General features: G+C 42.5%; 1 long non-coding RNA gene across 1 annotated transcript; it reads left to right on the top strand.

The window, feature by feature from the left end:
• The first annotated feature begins 5,083 nt into the window (after nt 1-5,083).
• LOC103603164 lies at nt 5,084-6,528 on the top strand. The gene is made up of 2 exons (XR_551588.1): nt 5,084-5,170; nt 5,901-6,528. It is a non-coding gene; the product is annotated as an uncharacterized LOC103603164 (long non-coding RNA).
• Nucleotides 6,529-7,193: the final 665 nt, after the last annotated feature.

Below are 7,193 nucleotides of genomic sequence, written 5' to 3'. Positions count from 1 at the left end.
TGGAGCAATACTCTTCTCTAAATAATTTCCAATAGAATTGTTGGCCATTCATACGTGTTGACAATAGTGCAGATATTTAAGCATTTATTCTTTACATAAACTATAAGAGCACTTTTGCTTAAAAATGCTTATTAACAGCAATATCTTATAGCAACACACTTTGGGAAATGTACGCTTTCTACTTAAATATTGTATCACCTTAAGTCATGCAAATGAACTTCATTCTGTAGCCTATACAGTTAAGAATTTGATCAGCAAAATAGGGCTATTGAAATTGTTTTATCACTTATTTTTATTTTTATTTATTTATTTATTTATTTATTTTTTTTAGGATCCGAACTCGCGGCCTTGGTGTTAGCAGCACCGTACTCTACCGAGTGAGCCACGGGCCGGCCCTTTATCACTTACTTTTAAAGTTTACTTTCAGAGTGGAATGGGGTGAGATTTTGTGAAGTCTGAGTCTTCAAAATCTGAGACACGACTTTTCCTATTACAGGTCAATCCAGCTGAATCATAGGCAAGAAATATGCAGATGGATTACAGTTATTCTGATTGGGATATGGCCATGATAGCCAGCCAGCCAACAATACATTCATGAAAACAATGGATATTTTTTCATTTCATTGCTTTTTGTGAGACATGGCAATGACGGTTTGTGCTAGATAACTCCAAGAATGTAATTGAATTCTAGAGTTATTGTTTTTTTTTTTTTCTTAAAGGTGACTGGTAGGGGATCTTAACCCTTGACTTGGTGTTGTCAGCACCACGCTCAGCCAGTGAACCAACCGGCCATCCCTATGTGGGATCCGAGCCTGTGGCCTTGGTATTATCAGCACCGCACTCTCCCAAGTGAGCCACGGGCCAGCCCTAGAGTTATTGTTCTAAACCCACTTATGAGAAACAAAAATGTATCTTTCTTTAAAAGTAATCCATGATGGGCCGGCCCGGTGGCGCACTGCTGCAGTGCGCCGCTTGGGAAGCGCGGTGGCGCTCCCGCAGAGGGTTCGGATCCCACGTGCAGCCCGGCGGCTCACTGGCTGAGCGAGGAGCGGGGGCAACACCGAGGGGTGCGATCCCGTTGCCCGTCCCGGTCTGGTCCGGGTGCAACACTGAGGGTTGCGATCCGTTGCCGGTCACGAAAAAAAAAAAAAAGTAATCCATGATGGGCCGGCCCGGTGGCGCACTGCTGCAGTGCGCCGCTTGGGAAGCGCGGTGGCGCTCCCGCAGAGGGTTCGGATCCCACGTGCAGCCCGGCGGCTCACTGGCTGAGCGAGGAGCGGGGGCAACACCGAGGGGTGCGATCCCGTTGCCCGTCCCGGTCTGGTCCGGGTGCAACACTGAGGGTTGCGATCCGTTGCCGGTCACGAAAAAAAAAAAAAAAAGACAAAAAAAAAAAAAAGTAATCCATGAAATGCTTGCTTGAAAGATAAAAATGTTTAGTCTTATGAAAGTTTTCATTGACAAATAATAAATCACAGAATTCCCAAGATGTTTTTTCCTAAAGCATAGTAAATATTTTAAAAATGTTTCACTCTTGCTCTTGATATTGTTACCGGTGCCCAAATTTCGGCTGCTCTCTGCTCAGAAACATAAGATTCGTTGGTCCCAAATGTTGGTGCAAGGCAGGAAATTTATCATCAGATGTCCGAGGAGACAGCTAAACTATGACAATCTCAGAGTCTTAGGGTTGGAGGGTATCGTTATATAAGACAAAAGGACAAAGGGAGAAGTGTATTGAAAAATGCCACAGAAATAGGGTCAGTGATTACATATAGATCAGCATGTTTTAATCTCTATCCTTTTGCTCAGTCCTTCTTCGCTTTGACTGTATCTCCTTCCCAGAACATCTGTAACTTCAAATAAGACTTAGTCTTGCAAGTTACAGTTATGGCCTTGCTTTATTACTCCTACAAACTGCAGTGATTGTTCATTGCTCAAGCAGAATTCTTCCCTCAGCATTAAGCTCAACATGGCTACCTTTATGCTAAGCTAATATTTGTGATGCTCATCAATATTGATAACTATGCAGGGTAAACCACATAGACTTAAGTGTATCTTGGGTTGAAGGACCTTACTGTATTCCAAATGTCCTGGGAATCCACAGTGTACCCCAAATCAGAGTCTGGGGGACGTTAAAAGAGACTGGAATAGGACATGACCTAAAGGTGACCAGATCCTCATCTCTGACTTTATCTACTTTCCAGTTCACAGAATGCATATGACAAACAGCAAGTCTGGTGTTTGGGAGCGGGGGAAGGTAAAACTAGGGGTGGAGGTGGGAGTGATATGACTAAAAAAATGTCAGACTAGATTCTTGTTCTTCAGAGGGCACTGAGAAGCAAGAGAGTAGAATTCCTTGCTAAGCAATTTCCCTCGAGTCATTGTTGACCTTAGGGACTGCAGGCGATCACAGGCTTCCTCCCTTCTGGTTCTGAATCAGTTGAGAGGTAGGCACACAAATGTAATGGAAATCAAAATGTGTTTTTATGAATGGTAAAGCTGGGCTAGATGGTATATGGCATAGCCTGCACCTCTGGCCTAGGGAGGGGCCTTCTACCAGCCAGAGTTTGATCTTTCAGTTCTACCTCGGGTAGGGAGAGCTGTGCTTCAGACCACACTTCACCTGCCTCTTCTGGGAAGGGAGTCTCCACCCTCACTCCCTGTCAGACACAGAGAGGAGACTCGGGGGGTCATTGGATTCTGGAAGGTGGGCCCTTGAGCCCTCCCCAGCTCTGCCTGATACGTGGGAACAAAATCAGAGAGGACAGTGTGCAGGCAGGTCTCAGCCAGAGAGAGTGAGCAAGAGGCATGGACTTTACCCCCATCTGCCCGGTCTTGTTGTTCCCTCCTCCCCTAGGGGCAGAGCTGGGAGCAAATTTCTTGCTTCTCTGAGAGGACGAAGTGGGAACAGAATTGACTATTTTCTGGGCCAAAGACAGAACATGAGAAGAAGGAGAGAAGCATTCCCTTGGCTGTTATGCAACTCAGTCTTATCCTCTCAGAAGAACATTCCCAAATAGGTGGGTCCTGGAAGCTATATTTCTGAATAAGCTCAAGTTTTAATCAGGGCAGAGCTGGCTAACATCTACTCCCTGCTGCTCATGGGTGGGAGGAAGATGTAATTTGCAGTTTGAACATTTGCAACTGAAAGTTGAGACCCATCCTGGAAAGGAGCCAAGGATTCCCTCCTGAGAACCCCACAGGACTTATTTGGAGAGAAGAAAGTAATTTATATTTATTTTTATTTGAAACTGTCCTGAGGAATGAAAGGTGTTTCCCTTCTGAATTTGTCAGTCAGGGGGAGAAAAGCCCTGTGAGGGAGATGGGGGTACCTAGATACATATCCGAGGGCTAAGTTAAGATTTAGTGAAAGTTAGAAAATTAGTTTCATCTCTTTTTTTTTTTTTAAAAGATGACCGGTAAGGGGATCTTAACCCTTGACTTGGTGTTGTCAGCACCACACTCAGCCAGTGGGCAAACCGGCCATCCCTATATGGGATCCGAACCCGGGGCCTTGGTGTTATCAGCACCACACTCTCCCGAGTGAGCCACGGGCCGGCCCAAATTAGTTTCATCTCTGATATCCTTGTTCTGATCTTCATTTGGCCAAAGCCCTCCCACATGGTTCCCTCATCTTTCAGATGACCTTTCCTTCCATCTAAACTTGTCCAAACAGGCATTCCTTCATTCCTTCAAGGGAAGCTCATCAGTTGATAGTAGGAGAAAAATATGCTAATTAAAATAATTAACAATGAATTATTAATTATTAGGTCTCTTTAGCCACCTCTGATGCATTTATATTTTAAGAGAACAGTGCATTTACAGGAAAAAAAAAAATCTCATCAGTTTAAATTTCAGGCAGAATTCTGAAGCTATTTGTCTGGAAAAGGGAGATGGAGTTGTTCCCAACACCGTGCAGACAACACAGCCTTCTGTGAAATGTGGAATGAGTAAGGACCAGGCACAGACTCAGCAGAGGTCAAGAACAAGGAAGGCAAAGAAATGACCATTGATTGGTGTAGAATGAGGTCACTGGTAAGTTAAAGGTATTGGGGAGTAGTAGTGACAATGGAAGATAAAGCAGGTAGCATGCATTGGATTCTACCAGCAGTTTCAGGTACTTAGTATCTGCCAAACCCTGGACTGGGTACAACCAAAGCCTGAGGAAAAGAATATACTCATTTGGGAGGTCAGTACAGTGCTTGAGAAGGGGAGTAGAATGGAACATTTTAATACTCTGGACACTGGTGAGTGGACTTCCCTTTTTCTAAGCAAACCCCTAGCCTTGAACAAAGGAAATGCCAACTTCTCTCTTTCTATCTGCAGAACTCCTGCACATGCTCCACCTCCATGCTGAGGTCTGCCCGGAGCCAATCTTCTTATGCATCTGAATATGTACTCTGTTTCTCCCCAGGTAATCCCTTTGCTCAGTCAAGCTGGTAACTGGTGGATACCTGATGTCCTTCGCATGTCTCTGTTCACTTGCCTCTGTTCTCACTCCAAGCTGGGACTGTTTACGCCACTTTTGAGTCCTGCACATCTTTCAAAGCTGGCTCAAGAACTCAGGTACTTCCTTCTCTGGGCAGGCTCCCCTGAGTACCAGGATTTCTCCCCTCCCCAAAATGCAAGTAGTAATAATCAGTACCTGCCAGCTGTCAAAAAAAAAAAAAAAAAAAAAAAAAATGATGATCACAGCAATAATAGTAATGCTTTACACTTAAATAGTTCTAAGAATTTTTCAAAGTGCTCCCACATACAGTACTTTGTTACATTTATGCACCACAGGATTGTCCAAAAGATGGTAAGGAATTAATATTACTCCTGCCTAAAAACAAAACAAACAACACAATCAACAAGGAAACTGAGGTGCAGAAAGAATAAATGCTTTTCCCAAAGCCACATGCTCTAGGATGCATTGCATCTGCCATCTCGGTCTCTCTGATTTAAGGCACCGTCGCCGATTAAATGTTGTCTTGCACTGTTTTCAAATTATTTCATGTTGCTAAGTCTTGGCTCTCTAATAAGATGATACTTTTCTTCAGGGCAGGAAAAATCTCTTGTGTTTTTTGGCAGTTCGTCAGCATCCAGAATTATATTGAGTGCACAACTGGGGCTTAGAAAATGCTACAGTGAAGATGTGGAGAGTCACAGGTTTATCTTCCTGCACATTGTGAGTATGAACCTTTGAGTTTGCTGGGAGGCACCATGGCCCTCTGATTCTTTATTAGTCTGTTTTCTGTTGCTTATAACAGAATACCTGGAACTGAGTAGCTATGAAGAAATGAAATATATTTCTTACAATTTTGGAGGCTGGGAGTTCCAAGGTCCAGGGAACACATCTGGTGAGAGCCTTCTTCTGGGTGGGAACTCTCTACAGGTTTCCACGGTGATGCAGGATATCACCTGGTGAGAGAAGCAAGAGCTCTGCATGTGTTGCTTATAAAGTCACCAGTCCACACCCATGATAACTCATCACTCCACGAATGGATTAATCCATTCATGAGAGCATAGTCCCCAATCACCTCTCAAAGGTGATTATCAGATAATCACCTTTCAAATATCATAATCAGATTTCCTACCCTCTTGACACTGTTATGGGGGTGGGGATCAAGTTTCCAACACATGAACTTTTGGGGAACACATTTGACCAATAGCAGATTCCATTTGACCCTATTTTGGGTGTTGGCGTGTCTGGAAGTCACAGAGCACACATAGACTGAGGAGTAGCTCTCTGAGATGGTAGCTACCATGACTAATCTAAAAGGACTTCAGTGTTGGTAGAAAGATGGGAAGGAATGAAATACTTGTGTCACCTTCATAGCATCTATAATATTGAGGCATGCACCCTGACCCTTTGAACCACCTGATGTGAAATTCCTTGCCTCCCTTTCTCTCATCAGTGTGGCATTTTGACCTATACCTGGTCCAGTGGGGAAGAGAGGAAATAATGAATAACCTGATTCCATGGCTGGCACAGTGATAATGCTGGCGAAGAGAACACGCTGGGAAGTTTGGCCATTGTGCTTGCAGCTTTGGCCATCTGAGATGGAAACTGGGGAGTACTGTGGTTGATACATGAAGGAGAGGAAAGAGAGGAGATCTGCACAAACACCAAACCAGACTCCTTGAAGGTGAAGCTACTGAAGATCATTGAGGTGACAGGGTAAAGACAATCTGGGATTCAGTTCAGGAATGGGCTGACCCCATGTCCCAGGACCGAGAGAGCCACTGGTTGATATATCTATTGGCTTGTTGCCATGTAGATTTATGTCCCACAGTTAGGGTATGAAATCTTAAAATATAATGACATCCAGAAGATTTGTTACATACAGTGGAACATTATAGTTTCAATACTTGGAGCAAATCCTACCAATTATTGATCATTGTTAAAAGATTAATTTGAACCAGCACTCAAATTCAAATAAGTAAGCATGCCAGCAAAATTATTGAGGCAAAAAATATCAATGTATGCCTTCTGGTTTCTGAATCATTCTTGCAGATCACTTTCAATAAACATGTAACACCTACTTTATTTTTAAATAATGACATCAAATGTTCCAGAGAACTTGACCTTCTCCAGAGAGAAATCAATCAAACTATGATACACAACAAATATGCTGAAACAAATATAAGAGTAAGAGAAATAAAAAGAATAGTTATTATTATAAGAATTATTTCCTTTTCCAGAATTTATCAGGCTAGGAAGTCCTACCCTCAGATTTATCAGGCTAGGAAGTCCTAGACTTAGCTATGAAATGAAAACAAAGGAAGTAATTTAGAAATTCTGAGTAAGAAAATATTTAGGTGCTGATAACACAAAGGTCAAGGGTTTGGATCCCTTTACCAGCCAGCTGCCAAAAAAGAAAAAGTTATTACATACATATTAAAGTATAAAATCTTATTAAAGAGTCAAGACTAGCAACAAGAAAGAATTTGAAACAGTGCAAGATAACATTTAATTAGAAGTTGTAATTTAAATTAGAGAGACCAGAATGGCAGATATTATGCATGGGGGCTGGTACATAGTCAGTTTAACTCATGACTGAAAGTAAATAGAAAATACTCATGTAGTGCTAATTACATGGCAGGCACTGTTCTAAGTGATTTAAGTATATCAACTGATTTAATTCTCACAACAACCTGATGAGATAGGTTTTATTATATTTATTTTACAGATGAGGAAACTATGGTAC

This window comes from Galeopterus variegatus, unplaced genomic scaffold (genome assembly GCF_000696425.1).
Source record: "Galeopterus variegatus unplaced genomic scaffold, G_variegatus-3.0.2 Scaffold4472, whole genome shotgun sequence".
NCBI classification, from domain to species: Eukaryota; Metazoa; Chordata; class Mammalia; order Dermoptera; family Cynocephalidae; genus Galeopterus; species Galeopterus variegatus.
This window is presented reverse-complemented; position numbering and strand designations above follow the sequence as displayed.